We start from the raw sequence: 17,819 nt of genomic DNA, 5'->3' as shown, positions 1-17,819 counted from the left end.
TGACGGAGCTTCTGGTGAGTTTTAGCACGCAGCTCTAAAGCGCCCGCTCCTGTTGTTTCGCGTCGCCATCGACCTCGTTTAACCAAGGGAACGAAGAGGACACCGAAGATAGACGAGATAGAGCGAGCAGGGAAGTGCAGGAGGAAAGCAAGGCGAAACTGTGAGGGGGGAAGGCGGTATGCCGAGGCGTTGCAAGAAATGCTTTTCGGCGGCGATGCGCTACGAGATAACCGAGAGAACGAAGAGGCCGCCGAAGATGGAGCGAGCAGGAAAGCGGTGGATGAAAGTATGGCGAAAGTGTGCAGGGGGAAGGGCGGTATGCCGAGGCGTCGCGAGACATGCTTCCCGGCCGTGACGCTACGAGAGAACACCCGCCGTCCGTTCCCTGTAGAGGCGATCACTTCCTGAGACGCAGCAGGTCACCGAGAAGACTGCAGTTCCCGCTGTGCTGAATTTTCGCATTGGGGGGTATCATAATAGTCAACCAATTTTTTTAACAAACACGGAAGCAGCTAAGGTCATGCAAACGTAAAATAAATGTATGCGAACCTTTACGCAGCATGGGCTTTTTAAAAGAAACAAACCTCAGGTAGCAACATTATAAAAATTGGATGGATGTCTCACCGCAGCAGAAACGGAAGGTATGTTTCAGTTCAAATTTCTCTGGAATGTTTTGCTTCGCGGCACAAGCACAGTCAAAAGGTGCATGCGGGGGAACGTGAGAGCCTACTGTACTTACTACTAGCGCATTTATGTATGTATATGCAGCAGCCAGCGGTAAAAGTTAGAGATTATCGCGATGGCTACACTACCGGGACGCGGCAGCAGCGAACTTCATTGTTGGTCCATTGCGGGTGTATTTTCTGCACTTTTAAAGACGATAGTCTTTCTTGGGCTACTTAAACCCAGAATTTTTGGTCTGTCTGTATGGCTGTCTGTCTGTCCGTCTGTCTGTCTGTGACTCGATTCAGCCACCCGGCCAAAGCAAAACAGTGCTTGCGCAATAGTCTTATATAGTCACAGCTAAATCTACCCGTCAATGTCCGGTGTAATGTTCATAATTGTCAACATTGTTGAAGAAGAACAAGACATTACGCAAATATGAGACAACAAATCAATACAGAAGTGATATTTGCAGCGTTCCTTTCTAAAAAAATCAAACATGCTTGACTTTTGCGAAATTAAATACTTCATCAACTGCAGAAAAATAATTCACTCCGCCGTCGCCTGCTGTCACCCGCGCCACTATAGCTTCTGGCGCCATTTTAAGAAATCAACCGGCAAAAGTTACGCAAGGTTCCACTAGATAGTTTCCACGTTCTGCTTGCAACGCACGTGGAGTAGGGAAACGCGGTTCTATAAACGTTGAAGTAGGGCGCCTTGATTAACGCGCGTCTTCGCCGTACGGCAGCGTTCGCATCGAGACACCCGGTTTGGATAAGTGGAACGCGGGAAATTTAAAATGATTGAAGCAAACCTTTGGCGTCTTTACCTTGGGAGGAGCGCGACGCAAGAGGAACAACATGAGAGGTGAGCGGGAAAGCGAAGGGAGGCATTTACTTCGCAAAAGCCAATAAAGACTATCGTCTTATGACGGCATTTGCAACGAAAGGAGCAGATACGCGGCCAATTTTCTCATGGGCGGTGGTACCTCACCGGCAAGTTCCTAAAGGCGCGGTAACAGGAGCGGGGCTTGATGGCCGACTTTCCTTGAACACCGCTTTAGCGGAATGATTCCTTCCGATTGACTATACCAGCCTCTGCGACGAATGCGAAAGCCAATGACAACAGGCTCTGAGGAAGATGGCGACGATCGAGTAAAGTTCAGCCTCGGCTCGCTGTGGGAGCTTTGTGACTTGCTATCATACGTAAAAGAAAATAATAATCAAAATCGAAAGGAAACAGTAGAGAGAACTGCCAGCTTCAATCACCTACTTCTTACCAAACAATTCGTTGAACGTCGAAGGTAAGCCGAGAGAGCTCCGGTATGCGCGATCTTTTCTTTGAAACTAAGTTATTCAGCCTGCGTCCCTTTAGGGCTTTGATATGTGGCACGCATTGTTAAATCACTATGTGTGCGCGTGAATACGTCTTCCCCCTGGCACCTGCCACCGTGTGTTTCGAAATAATTTTATATCCGACGACAGACAATGTGAATTCAAAGCGAAAGGTGCAAATCAGCGCCACAAGCAGAAAACACAGCGTTTTTTTTAGGGGGTAGTGAAGGGTGGGAGGGGGGAGCACCTCTAATTTCCCGCCTACTCCGTAACGGGAGCGAGGGCAGAATTGTGAGTTGGGATAAGAAAAGCAAAAAAAAAAAAAAAACTTGCAATCCTTTTCTAAAGAAAGTTGAGAGAAGCGCGAAAGCTAAAAGTGCCGCCAATCGATCGTCAAACCTTCAAAGACCCAACTCGCAAACGAAGAACGAACCCACGCGACGATTTCCCGCGCACATAGTAAACGCATCGATCTAAATGTGTACCGATACGTGTTTTATGAGATAAAGGATAGATAAGGGATGATATAGTACTCGAGTCCTCCTTCATGATCGTTGCGTGCATTGTCTTATCTAGAACCGTGTTTTTTTTTTTTTTCGCGATTGTTGAGTAACCATTTCGACACAATCAGGGAAGCCCAGTTTCACGCACTCGCCGTGTGTCCAGAGATGTTATCAGAGCTTTTCGGTCGACCAACCGGTCTACGAGGAAGTGCATTAGTTTTTAAAGCGGAGCTTTCTATGTCTCACTCATGGCGTGTGTCGGGACAAAAACGCACTGCAGGAAAGCCAACCTCCTCTGACGGTGATAATGATCGCGGGCGAAGTGAAAAAAAAAAAAAAAAAAGAACTCCTCCCGTTGTCGGAATCGAACCTGGGTCTCTGCCGTTATGAAGCCGATCTCTAACCGACTGCGTCATTCCTACACTTTTTTTTTTATTACGCGTCATTCCTACACGTTCGAAGCAGTATGGATTTCGACAGCGGTGCATGGACGGGCAACATTAGGCAGAAAAATCATGCATTCCGTCGTCTGATGACGACTCGTGAGCGATTCCCTGGGTGTCGTCTGAGTTTGAATTTTGACTCACAGATGGGTTGGACTTTGACTCGTTTAGCTTTGACTTTGACTCGGGCGTAGTTTGGACTTTTGATCGCAATGGCTTTAACTTTGACTCTTCGTCACTTGATTTCGCACGAAGAAAGCTTCGCGTTCCACCATCATTGTCGTTATAGACAGAGGGGTGCATGATTTTTGACCGAACGCCATTGGTCCAGCTAAGAAAGCTCTCGCTGTAATACATGTTCCCCTTACGGTTCGGACCCGGGTAAATTATTTTGTTCTGATCTAGTTCCCCTTCGAATGAATCACGCACAGAACCGGTTCGAGAATCGGTTCGAGGAGTTATATTATTAGCCAAGTGCGAAAAAATGTTGCGTAGTGTGAAACCGCCATAAAAACTAAATACAATTTGAGTTCACTCAAAATACTGCTTTTTTTCAAATAAAAGTGGTGCAAATTTGAAGTGAGCTCTTAACAATTAGGGAAGATATTAGAAAAAAATACACCACCCACTTTTTCTCCCAGCCCTTATGTCGTCCTAGGGACTACATAAAGCCGCTGCCAAAAGTTGTGGCTGCAGGGTTTACTGGTACCCCTTGTTCCTTTTTACTGTGCCACGTGAGTGCTAACAAGGAGTTAGCGCACTGCTGGCTGTGTTTTAAATATTTCCCTTATTACGGCACTGATTACGCTGTATAGCGGAAAATACGAAATTGTTTCGATATATTTTAATTTTTTGGTGAAAACAACGTCGTTGATGCCATAATAAACTTCAGGGAGTTGACAAAGGCTAATTCTTTAAAATGAAGCAAGGTAGGGTTTTGTCTTCATGGCCCATTTAGCGTTCCAAGCGGTTATACGTAAAGCGCGCACGCACGCACGCACAGCAGGGCGCTCCATGTCACCTGTGAAGAGCAGCCTTGACGACCAGTGAACTCGAACGTCTAGTGTCCGACCCTGGGCGTTCCTCTCAATTCGAAGATATACAATCTCGCGAATTTTGACTCAACGCTCGATATTTCGCACTTACACGTCTCTTCTGTTATCCCCGTGTTGTGTGTTTTAGAACTTTATCCTAGCGGCCGCCCCTTCGCCCTTGTTTCTCTCTTTCTGGTTGCGTAGGGTTTGCCTCGCTTGTATAAAGCCGATGCCCATATGAAATAAAAGCAGATGGTTGCTAGTCAGCGCAAGTGTGCATTTCTCTTTTCCTGCGTCCCGACCGTCGAACACTTGTTTCAACAGTCAGGGTTATGTACCAACCAGCCAATGTTTGGCACTTTTAAGGTGCTACAAGTAGGACCATTTAGGGTTTGATCTTGGCCGGTGCGTAGTACACGCAGCAACCTAGCGGCCTGAGTGCACCCTGCACAGTCGGTCTCTCGTATCTTCTGCAGGCTGCGGAAACGTGACCCTTCTATTGCGTGCCTGGGCACCCTGCCCGCGCGCACACTGCAGCAACGTACCGTGGCATATTGGAACGCATTTCTTCCGCATTAGTGACCATGTATAGCGTTTTGATTGATCAGAAGGGAGAAGTTCGCGAGAGCTCGCGAAGTTGAGGGTGCGTGAAACTGAAAAGCCCCGAATGACATTAGCAGCGCGTTATCAACATATCAACAACGCATAGTCGAACCGTTTCTTGGTGAACCGGTAACCGCTATTTCTTTTTTTTTTTTGGTTCAGTTTGGGTTCGTGTTCAGCAAAAAATTACGGCTCGGGTTCGGTTTCAGTTCCGGCAAAAATACCGGTTCGGTTCCGGTTCGACACCCTGCTAAAACATACCAGCGCTGAAGTACACAAAATGGAAATAAATGACAGACGGGAGGAGCTCTGTACAAATGGGATGGCGCCCGTGCCATCTGCTGCCTTTCGGCGGGTTTCATCTACCCCAACGCAACAAAGACTAACTACCCAGTGCCTTCTAGTTCGGAGGTACGACTCTTCAGTTGCTCTCCTAGAAGGAAAAACGCTCGTCATTCGCTGTTTCTGCTGCTATATTTATCACATCTTTCTGAGGTATACCTTCGCCGCTGCAGTGGGATTATACTGGTTCAGTGCTGTGATCCTTCGGGTATGATTCTGCTTGATGCTTGTATTTGGCGAATCTACGTGCGTCCCTCGAAACTGTAATGCTAGCGAGACACTGTCGGAGGGCAGTGTAAGTAAACAATGTTATAAACGTACACGGCTTGTTAAACGGGCCGGTGGCGAAGATCTTGCCATCGGGCTGCGGTTATCTCTTGACCGCACTTTCTGATATTTTGTATTTATAGAACACTGATAGAATTAATGTATTTCATAACTTTTACCTGCGTTCCACACGGAATGCACAGACATTTTCTTGAGTAGTTATGATGGCAAAGTTTGACTTAAGGGATATGTATCTACCACAAACATCTACACTGCTTCTGATACTAAAATACCATGCATGTGTTAATATCTCTACGTCACTCGTGAAAGCAAAAAAAACAAACAATGTTTGTTTGTTTCTGAGGCACCGCGTTATTAAATTTCATATAACGCTAGATTCTTGAGGAGCAAAGATACGTTTAATGCGTTAGTTAATTGAGTATATAAGTTCAATTATACAGACACCACTGATGCGAACAGTTCACATGACGCTGGCTGCCATTAAAAGTGGTTGTGAAGCTCAGTGAAATGTAGTCATAATGTTGAAATGTGGTTATTTTATGCGTTCTAAAAGCATAAAATATTTGTATGTATGTATGAGAAAAAATCAAAGAAAAACAACCAAGATCAGACACTGGGAGCATTGTAATATGTTTAAACAATTTGTTTTTTTATAAATTTGACTATCATCGAAAAGTAGATCACCTAAAAATATTGCGAACATGCTCGAAAAAAAAATCGGGTTCAACTAGTTTGGGCATCTCGTGGACCTAAAGTTCCGGCTTCGCATTCACTCAAAGCAAGATTTGGCAATCTCAAGTCGGCAAGGAATTCCTTCTGATTGGGTCAGCAAATGGCAGCCCCCCACATGTACACTTAAGGCCGTTTGCACTTTGATGTCAACGCAATCAGGGGCAGACTCGTTAGGTGCGCGATCTGCAAAAAATCCGAGCTTTGCAGCATACTCAGGGTGACCGATGGCCCCTGGCGCAACCCTCCTCCATAGGACATTAAAATGACTACCCGTTTTACAGCCCACTTTTCGTTCGAGCCGAAGTGAAGATAAAAAGTCGCGGACACAAGAAAATTAGCGGCATGGAAGTACAGCACGTGCCAACTACAAATTTCTCGGATTTTCTCAACTTCGGCAGCGCTTATAGGAACTGTCGTCATGTAGGACGGGCTCTTTGCATATTCCACCAAATGTCGTGAGCGAGCGGTCAGGCTTTCCGCGTCACCAGACCGCATTTTGCTGCCACGCTTGGTTCCACTGCATTTAATACGCAGCTGGCGTGTTTGCACTGAAAACTTCCGCGTGAGGAAGAGGCGGCGCGCACCAGGGCAGCTGACTTGGCAGAAAAGAAACTCATTTGGTGCAACGCCGCCAAGCGAGTGCGCAGCCGACCTACTCCCACAGCACTCTTTCTTGGGCGAAGTAAAAATGAAGCGTCAAGTGGGGCCTCCTCGCCCTCTCCTTGCCTGCGAGTCTCGGGATTCTTTGACGTGCTAGGCGCGCCGGCGGGCGCGAACCCAAGTGTTTGCTTGGGAAAGCACTTGGCTGCTGCATCCGTGCGCACTGGCGTGACACGCGGAAGGTCCGAGACGAACCCTGGGAACAGCGCCAGGTGTTCGCCCAGGTTTCCTGCTTGAGTCTGCTGTAGGGGCGGACGGCACGGAACGAAGTTCCCATCCTGAGAATTTTTCAAGGTCACGGGCTGCAGCCCAAGGCCCGGTTGCTGAGTGGCTTCCTGTGGATCCATTTCTGTCCCAGTGGTCCGGGCTGGAGACGTGGCGGAACCGTTATGCTGTTCTTGCGCAGGAGGAAGCAGCTGTTTTTCTCATCTGTGGGGAGTGCAAAAAATTGCGCGTGATTGTTAACCCTTAACTACGAATGAATGACTAGCATTGGTTGTCTTGCTAGGTTCAAGGATTCCGGTGTATCACATCTCTTTGATTTCTTAAATAGTACTACAACTAGAGATAACTACTAGCTTCGGTGACTCTGCTTCACTGCAACATCTCAGCGTGACCGATCTTTCCGATTTAACTGGGAAGCAAGCATACTTATGAGACTGAGACATTATGCAATGTGCCCATGAAATTTTTCGTTGCGGCGCAGATCCCATTTTATAGCTTAATGATATCCAGAGCCTCTTTATTCGTCAAATTTGCTCTATTGGTTTTAGCCACTGGTTATTCAGCTGCATTGCTGCTTATCAGATCCATAAAGGAATTTCTAGAATGTAGAATTAGGTAAGATGTGGTGTCCCTGCCTGTATACGAATTCCGATTCGGTGCGCTCTTTGTGCAGCTTCGCATCCCCCCCCCTTTTTTTTTTTTGACGCTGAACAGTTTTTGCATTGCATTGAGCGAAGGATTCCGCCTGCAGAGAAAAGAACAGCTAGGGGCGCTTATTGAAAGTTCGTCGAAATACTTATTTCGGTACACGAGGACTGTCTTCCTGTTGCAGAGATAACGCTCGTAAACTTTAAATGACCCTTCGCTTTATACGACGTGTGAAAAAGAAACATTTGCGATACAAATTAGAAGTGAAGGTATATGGACGTGCTACTAAATAAAAACATAGTCGAAAATATAAAATATTGACGGAAAACGCATGCAGGAAAGACAAAGATCATTTGTTGAAAATAGATTGAGAAATTGTTTAAAAGGAGCCTACTGCTCCAAACTTTAGGCTAGATTTTGCGAACGCGTCGGACCGAACGGTGCTTACAGCGATCAATAACCAACGTTTTTGAGAAGATGGCTCTCTGGCCTCATTTGGAGATGTAAGAAGCGGAAGGAAGGAAACACCCTTCAAATACTGGTTACAGGCAGGCTCTGTTCTTCAGGCCCGCTAAGTTAGACGGGTCTGCCGCGGGAAAAAGTGCAAGCGTGTTTATTTTGCTTGGAGCGTGATCGCCAGACTGCTGCAGCCTTCGTACGCGTGTAGGATGACAGTCGCATCTATTTTCGGGAACGATTGGTTTGTGCGTAGTGCATTTCCATAAAGATGCCCGATGTTGGGTGGGGCCTTTTCCCTAATACAATTTCGGTACGGGACGCGCGTCCTGGATTCATTCGGAGCCGACTCCTGTGTTTAATTTTAAGCCCGATTATGGTGGTTCGCCACTGCGTGCATGGATTGTGCTAGTATTTCCATTGAGCTACCGAGTTTTGACTTAGTGTCAAGCCAGCTGTCACTTTTTTGATGATAATTTGGCACGCCCTTGAAAGGTTTCGACGTACGCGGTGTTCCGACAAGGATATATAGTTTCTCATTAAAGATTCGGCTGTGCATTAAGTATTCGTAGCTTCTCGAGGGGGTCTACTCACAACCTCGTTGGTTTGCAACTGGCCTCGTGACTGACAATCGCAAAAAAAAAAAACACTTATACCATAATTGAAGTCAGTAATTCGAAGTAGTATTTGCAGCTGCATTGTTTAGGTTAGCCCAAGCAATCTATTATCTGACAATTTAGGATACGTCTACAGCCTCGGTCAATCTGTTATGAGCGGAAGAAGAGAGGACAACATGCTCTCTCCGTTGCCGCAGTGTCAAGTGCCTTGGCCGCGTTGCACTAATTTCCCATGTTATTTTATGCCCCTTCAGCAGACAAATTTTGAGCTCTTCCGATTTAATGGTAGGTGTCAACTTTTTCTTTGCTCATGCGCAGATTGCAGAAGCTAAGCATGCTAGCCATCCGTTAAATTTAGACCTGCTGTCTTCCCGATCTGTCGTCATCAGCAACATCAACGAATATGCGGGGTGTATAGTGCGAGGGAAACGGCGCTTTTAAACAATTCTTTTTCGGATGAACACGTGGTCTAGCTTATCAACTTTATTGGCACGGTTGTTAGACAATATTTACGACTCAATTCAGTGTCCATTTAAGGCAAATCACAACTGTATAACTAAGCCCGTATCAGTGAATTTTAATAAAAAAAATACACGGCTTGAATTGCTTGTCGCCAAAATGTGAGAAAAAAGTGGCCGAGAAAAGAAACGAGCTAAATAAAAATCAGAGCCCGTCCACCTTGGGGAGAGGAAAGTCCAGCAAAGCTTGCGCTATGGTATAGATTTTCAATGTGAAGGGCTAGCTATACTGAGGATGGGCTATATGAAAATTGGGAATTATATGTTGATTATTGGCGAGATGGTATCCACCTCTCGTACTCCCTTAAGGATCGGGAATTTGTCGCTTGGCTTGTGAAGAGTTATCATGCCCGTACATCCTTTATATGTACCGTATTTACTCGATTCTAAGCACCCGTTTTTTTTCCACAATCGCGATGCCGAAAGGGAGTGCTTAGATTCGAGAAACCTAAATTGCCCCCCCCCCCCCCACTCTTATTTCGCTGCCGTATCTTGTCGAGATGGATTCAAGGAATGATGTTTTATACGGGCAAACATTCAAAAGAAAAATAGATAAGACAGTAAACCCACCGCTTACGTCGGATACTCAGTCGTGGCAGCTTTTTTCCTAACTTTTTCCCCGAAAATAGGGGAGGGTGCTTGGAATCGAGAGGGGAGGGGGGGGGGGGCTTAGAATCTTGAGAATACGGTACATGTCGTCAAGGAGTCTTAGTAGGTCTCCTCTATCCCCTGGATTTTGAATACTTTCAGCATTGCTGCGGTGTTCACTGAGTCAAAAGTTTTTTCGTAGTCTATAAATACCGTGTAAATGGGTTTATCATACTCAGAGGATTTTTCTATCACTTGATTGACGACAAGGATGTGATCCATCGTTGAATATCCTTTCCTAAACCCAGCCTGTTCTCTGAGTTGATGAGAATCTAGGCTGTTGCTAATTCTTAATCTTATTCTTTTATTTTTGGTAAACAGCTCGCATGCATTGAGAGCAGACTGATGGGTATGTAGTTTTTAAGGTCTTTGGTGTCCCTCTTCTTGTGATTCAGAATTGTTTTGGCTTCGTGAAACACATAACACCCCGAGGCCAAAGGCCACCCGTCAAAGGATCAGCCCTTACGGGCTAACTCGTTCGAAACCGAAGGCCCGGAAGGGCCGAAGGGCGGAGTTTGCAGAGCCTTTCCCAAGCGTACCGACCCTGGAAAAGCCCGGGCACCGGGGGTCGGGGGAACGCTTGCACCCGATTGACAGTGGGTGCCCGGCGGCGGGTTTCGAACCTTGGCCACCTCCCGAAGCCGAGGTGGGTGTACCAGACCACTGGACCAGAGTGTTTAAGCATTATGAAAATAGTGCAGCAGGCTTTTCCAGTACAATACTTCCTCCCTCCGCGGTTATGTCGTCGTCACCTGCAGCTTTGCTTCTCATTCCCTTGAGTGCTTCTCATTCCCTTGAGAGTATTTTCAACTTCGTCTTCGTTTATTAGTGGGACTTCCCGAGTTAAGCCTGCACGCTTAGTTGTTTACTCTGGTGTAACGTCGCAGAAATATAGCCTGTTGTAAAATCGATCTGCTGCTTTGTTACCTCATGTATGTTGTGTGTAACCCCGTCATCTCGCCAAAACTGTTTGCAGCTTGTCGGGAGGGGGTATTCAGGAACGTTGACTGTGAAAACACGGGATTACGGATAAACGAAGGGCACTTGAAACAATTGAGGTTTGCAGACGAAATAGTCTTACTAAGCAAGTCTGCAGAACACCTGCAAAAATTGCTTGAGGAAATAAATACAGAAAGCAATGCCGTGGGGCTAGAAATAAGTACCAATAAACCTAAGGTAATGATGAATAAACACGCCGAAAGTGCCCGGTTCAGAATATGTAACGAAACGCTTGAACAAGTAGAAGATTATAACTATCTCGGTCAGGTCGTCTGTACTGATCCCAACCACGACGAAGAAATCCGGCGCAGAATTGGTATGGGCGGAGGGCACTCGGCAAGCATTCCCAACTTATGAAAACTAAGCTTGCTCTATCCTTGAAAAGGAGAATATACAATCAATGCGTCCTGCTGGTGATGCTTGGTGTCTTACTAAACAACTTGAGGGCAAACCTAGGTCGGCTCAACGGGCCATGGAACGATAATTATGGGAGTAACACTTAGAGAATGGAAACTAGCTACCTGGATCAGAGAAAAAACTAGAATAGAAGATATCATACTTGTACTAAAGAAAACAATAGATTTCGGATGGTCACGTAGTTCGGCGAAATGACCACTGTTGCGACCGAGTGGGGGCACCCGGTCCGAGCTCCGTGGCCTCCGACATACGAGTGGTAGCGTGTATGATGCGAGCGGCCAGCCGCTGTTGCAGCCGTGAAGAAGTCCAAAAGCCGTAGGCTAACGTAACTGTTTACTTCATAGCGAGAGGTGAGCCGAAGCCAAAAAAAAAAAAAACAATGCCCCGACGGGCGAGGTTACAATACAGGACTCGAGCAGAGCGACAGCATGGATTCGCTGCTCAAAGAGGAATGAGTTACAGCGCTTGGGCGGCTTCTATTTATACCCAAAAGCCGTAACGGTCGAAACGCCAACAAGCGGCAACACGCCACGAACGTCACAGACACACACAACGCTCTTTCCAGAGTTCGTGACAGTCGGTAGCCTCGGCGCACGTTGAGTCCGAGAGAGGGGAGAGAAGAGGACTCCGCTGCGATCGACGGGGCCTCTGTGTCCTTGAAACGCGTTGAGACGTGCCTCGCCGGGCCGGCAACCGTCGAAGTTTGAAACGCGTTGAAAGTGAGGCGTCTGGCCCGGCTTGTCGAAACTCGAATGAACGTGTTGGCGCCGGGCGGCTGAAAAGCGCACGCAGTGGCTTCGCCGCACAGCCGAGGAGTGATGCGGGAAAGTACGGCGGCGCTGGCCGATTCGTAACACCACCGGTGGACTACCAGTGTGACAGAGTGGACCCCGAGAGACGGGTCTAGGAAAAAAGGAAGGAAAATTACTCGATGGAGGGCGGAAATAAGGAAATTCGGAGGCAAACAAAGGACTCCAGCCGCGAGCGACGGGGGACAGGAGCGGTTGGAGGTCGATGGGAGAGGCCTTCGTCCTCCAGTGGAGCTAGTAGGCTGCTGCTGCTGATGATGAAGTTGATCATTGGAGGTAAAGAAACATTTGCGCAAAAATCACCGTTGTTAAAATCTATTTCGTGACCATTTTGATTGATTATGAGGCCTAACGCGCCAACGCTACTTAGGCGACTAGGCACGCCGTAATGGAGGTCTCCGGATTAATTTTGACCACCTGGGGATCTTTAACATGCGCCAAAATCCCGAATACACGGGTGTTTTCGCTTTTCGCCTGCATCAGAAAAGCGGGTGACCATTTTAATAATTGCCTTGTGGTCACTGTTGTAGAGGGAAAGTGGTTGCGCTTTCACTGCGTCAGTGATCTTCCCGAAGGTTAGGTCGATGCACGACAGGTGACGAGTGGTGGGTTCCCACTTGAGGCCAAAGTGCTCCAACATGAAGTTAAGTATCCACGCCCCGTCGGGTCTATTGACATGAAAATTGAAATATCCCATGATTACGATGTAGGTATTGTCGGCAGGCTTAATCTTCCGGGAAGGCGTCAACGATATACGTTTAGATCTCTTCCTTGCGCGTAGAAGGAAGAGATATAAATGTCGCCATCACAATGTCGCCATCACCGTGCAGTTGTTCAACTTCACGGCACAGGCTTCAGCACGCACGGACACGACTGCTTCACGTATGGCAGGTAAGGGGCAAACTTTCACGCCACCGACGAACTCGTTCTTCACGTAGATGGCGGCACCACCGGCCCAAGAGTCGACGTTCCTATTGCAGGCGAGTCCAATGTATCCGTCCTTTCGAAGAAGGGCATCCATCCACGTTTCTGAAAAGCACAGAAGTTGCATCTTGCCTAGCACGGGGTCCTGCACAGCCGACGAAATGATTGCGCAGAGAACGTATATTGAAGGGACACTGAAGTGAATTTGTCAAACTTCTGTTTTTGTTGGCGTTGCTTTGTTGCCATTGTTTTGTCGGCCGGCTCAAACAAACACACTTTTCATCGTTTTTACGGTGAATAAAGCAGAATTTAATTGATAAAGCTTGAAAGAAGAAAAAACACTTTCCGACATTTGCAGCGGCCGCAACAACTAACAGCAGTCATGCGCATACGACATGCGATGTGGTTGGACGATGTCCAAGATTGGAATTTCAACTAGTTTGGGTTTCGGTTCTTTGAAACAACATGCTTGGCATCCTACGTTATCATTGGCTGGGCATTCTCGATATCTCAGGAATCGGCATACCGCGCTTCTGCCATGTTGTCGGCTGTAAAGTGCGTCAGATAAGCCTGCCAGCACGGCTTAGAATCGTAAAAACACTAGCCGAGGCGTACTCAGTGGCTGAACACCCCCCGGCTTAGATCGACAGTGGATATCTTAACAATAATTAATCAAAGGGGACTGACACTCAATTTCACTGATGAGACAACGGCATTCAGTATTTGGATTCGTGTTTAGGGTGCGGAAAAGAACATGCATACTGAATGTATGCGGCACGATCTGTAATGCCTTTGATGAGCTACTCGTCGGGCCACACTAAACGCGTTAAGAACGCCATTGCTTTATCGTGTTTTTGCTTAGAGATTACGAAGTCGTGTGAACACTTGATGCCAAAAAGAAATAGCTCTGATCGGCAAGTTAAGAAGTTAAGGGAGGCAGTACTTCCACAGGAACTCTTGTCATGGACCTGTGAAAAACTTGGTAAAAGCCTAAAAACGGAATATACGGAATAGCAGAAGATACGCAAAAGTCCAAGAACGTTGCTGTCGTCCCATACATTCACTGTATTACGCACCGCCTGAAGAAAGTGGGTTAGTGCAATGGAATGCAAGTCTCCATCACGGCTCGCGACAAGTTTCGTTCTGTATGTGGCAGGTTTGATAGAAACCTAAAGCGTGTTAGTGACAAACAAGTGGTTGGTTGTAGCGCTAAGCATGAGAACCGTTACGTCGTGTGCGCAACGGGTGTTGTGTATAGCATTGCTTTGCCTTGTGGCTGAAGCTGTGTTGGACCAACTGGACGTAGTATTAGTGTGCGTTTGCGAGACCACGAATTGTCATTTGAAGGCCGCCTATCATCCCATATTTCATTACACTGCACTAAGTGTAGTGGCTGTGAACCGAATTTTCCTGACAGACATTTTATTTAGACTGACTTTATACGCACGACGTCGTGTAGTCTGGCTAAAACTATTATACGCACGACGCGACTATGGCGCCAACGCGGCAGTTGCTGAAAACTGAAAGCGCCCTCATCATACGGGTTGGAGGGTTCCCCAAGCCCCTTGGCGGCTTCGACGGAGGCGGCATGGCATTCGAAGTTGGGGCACAATTTAGTTGCTTTAGCCATTTCGATCCCGCATTTGCGACTTTGAGCTCCGGAACAACGCCTTTTTCGTAGTGAAAGCGGCGTATTGAAGCGCAGCAAAGACGAGGACAGGAACACAGGCGACGATACACAGGGTGTCGTCGTCTGTGTTCCTGTCCTCGTCTTTGCTGCGCTTCAATACGCCGCTATGTACCAACTCGCCCAAACCAATACTCTCCTGATCGTAGTGAAAGCTACAAAAACAGTGGACGTCGTCCATTCGCGGCTAAGTGTACGACTTGAACGACTGCAAAAGAAACTGAAGTACACAAACGCGACAACAGACTCGGACATGACGATAACAGAATCGGACAATAGACTCGGAAATCGCCGTGAGTGTTAATTAAAGCGCCCTATTATTTTCAGGACGATCGGTGCAGTTTGTTGTTGAGTGCCGCGGTTGCTCGCATGACTGTTATGTTACACGCTGATACTTCTACGCATGCCGTTTTGTTTTATTGTCCGGAATGAACTGGTTCTTTCTGTTTCTTGCGTGTCGGCGTCATTTCGTCGAGGGGGGTCAGGCTCGCGAACCCTTCGCACATGAAGGAAGTTCCTTCACGACGTATACATAAACCAAGCAGTTCTTGTAACGTTCAGTGCATGGTTTCTAACTTTTAGTGTGCGTAAATGGCTAATGCCCAAAGCAAACATGAAAGCTGTTATCATTGCTCCACACATGTGGATGTGCTTGAAATGAAATGTCGGAGGTATTCATTTCGAAATGGTGAAAACTGGCTTGCATGTGGCCACTGAAATCCGTTTAAGAATAAAATGAAATTGGGGTGCATCTGACTTCGTTTTTTAATAATTTGTTGCAACTGAACTTGAACCTGTGTCTTTCTTAACGCGCATGAGTAGAACAATTTGCCGCATCGTTTAGGCTATCTGTCAACGTAATCCTCCATATACGTGTTAATTCTAAATATAGGACAGGTGCTTCCACCCCGCAGTATTAATTCAGAGGCTGGATAAGAGCACCGCCATCCGTTAGGGTTCCATGCGATCGCAACCCGAGCGCTTCTGAACTGCATTGACTATGCAGATTGTAAGCCGAGATAAAAATACGTGAAAGTTATAACCTAGGTTATTTTTAAGGAACTGAACGTTATTTAAGAGCCCCAAATTTCCCATCAGTAAATGGGAATATGGTCGGTCTGTCAAGGACGTAATGTGGCACAGAGCATGTTAAATAAGTCGCATAGCTGCAATCGTAGGTAAAATAAATGCATTATCCGGTTCCATGTCTTGCTTTGCATCCATAACACTAGCTGTGCTTTTTTTATTGCGATACGCCCTTACAAAAATGGGTTCTGAATTTCTGTTGACGTTTCATTGAGTTCTCATTGATTCAACGGAAAAACAACAGAAACTCAATGTTCATTGAGTTTACACATTGAGAACACAACGGAATTTTCGTTGTGGTCCGCACAATGATTTTTCTATTGTGGAGTTCTTGTTGACTTTTTGTTGTATTTTCAGTGACTCATGGTGATTATTTGTGAAACTCAATGTTCATTGAGTTTACACATTGAGAACACAACGGAATTTTCGTTGTGGTCCGCACAATGATTTTTCTATTGTGGAGTTCTTGTTGACTTTTTGTTGTATTTTCAGTGACTCATGGTGATTATTTGTGAAACTCAATGTTCATTGAGTTTACACATTGAGAACACAACGGAATTTTCGTTGTGGTCCGCACAATGATTTTTCTATTGTGGAGTTCTTGTTGACTTTTTGTTGTATTTTCAGTGACTCATGGTGATTATTTGTGGGCAAGTCATCAGCAACTGATGCCAAATACTATCTGCATGCTTCTTCGACATGGACAGCCACGTGCACTAAAACGGATGTATGAGCCTAATTAGGCAGCATCTTAGCATATTTTTGTGCAGTGTGAGTGTATTAAATAAGTTGCATTTTTCAAGGAAGTTGCATTGTGTACAGGTAGCCAGCTTTCACAATGCAACTCTCAGCGCTTTCTTGTACATATGGCAACATATCCATACGACATGCATGATATCATAACGATTTCGAGATGTCTTCAATATCACAAAGATTTCAACGAAAATCACATAACTTTTACGTTGTCGACACCTTATGAATTCAACGACATTTCGTTGTCCTCAACATCATGAAGGTCCAATATCGCAAAGATTTCAACGACTTGTCGAATAAGCATAACGACATGTCTTTAATGATAAGGACTTCTACTAGATGTCGATATACTGCAAGATTATAAAGGTCTGATATCGTAAAGAGTCAAACAACATGTCGAAGATCAACAACATGTTCATGATATAAAGATTTCAACGATGAGTCCTAGACGTTCTGCAACATGTCTTCAAGGTATTCTTACAACATGTCACATATCGCACAAATCAGCGCGTCATGTCTGATGCTTTGTGTAACATCTCGCAGACAATATATGTTCTGCCTTGTCAGCATTGGAAGCATACAAAGTACAAGATACAGCACAAGGTAAAGTACAGTACAAACTCTGATAACTTGCACTTTCAGTGTGATCGAACAAAATTCAAATTCTTGTTTATACTGTTGTTTTATCAATGTTTCTAGAGTGCATATTTCAATTTCAGCCATCCAGTTAACCCATAAAATTCACTTGTCCATACTACAAAATATCCGCTGCTTCACCATTAGCTAAAAAATTGTCTCCAGATATCATTAAACAGCAGCGTCTATATCTGGTATAGACGCTAGACGAAAACGTTTGCGTTCTGATTTTTTCCTTCTAGACGGACGATAGCATAACGACAACGATGTCAAGATATGCTTTGACTCATACCACGGCAAGCACAATCGTTTGTTGCTGAAGCCTCGGTTGCTCTTCGTCAACAACAAACTGAATCGGCCGGACAGTTTTTTTCGATTGCGTGTTTCCATTTCTGCGCAGGCCGGCGGGGGCGGCCCATGTTGCATCTTTTTCGCTCGTCGCTGCCGCCCACAGTACCTGTTTGCTGCACTTATTACGTCGCCGCCACCACATGCTTCGGTCTCTTTAATATTGCCTTGCATTATCCCCAACTTGTTACAAACTCAGAGGTTTTCGCTGCTGTATGCGCCTGACATGCCAGGAGTGACATCGCTTGTAGTTTTAGCGCGATGTTGCTTGTCTGCAAGATCGGTGCGTGACAAACAAGCGTTACCAACGCCACAATTCCAACGGCGCATGCCATTTCCTTCGTGGCTACCGTGGCTTGCGAAGAAAAGATCGCGGGTGACCTGCGATAGCTTTGCTTGAGTCAAATAAGGGAGCTCCGGCTCAATCGCTCGGAGTACTAACAATG

This window comes from Haemaphysalis longicornis, unplaced genomic scaffold (assembly GCF_048455015.1).
Source record: "Haemaphysalis longicornis isolate Haplotype H1 unplaced genomic scaffold, Haemaphysalis longicornis Haplotype H1 scaffold_1, whole genome shotgun sequence".
Classification (NCBI taxonomy): Eukaryota; Metazoa; Arthropoda; class Arachnida; order Ixodida; family Ixodidae; genus Haemaphysalis; species Haemaphysalis longicornis.
The sequence above is the reverse complement of the archived record's forward strand: the minus strand, read 5'-3'. Positions refer to the sequence as shown.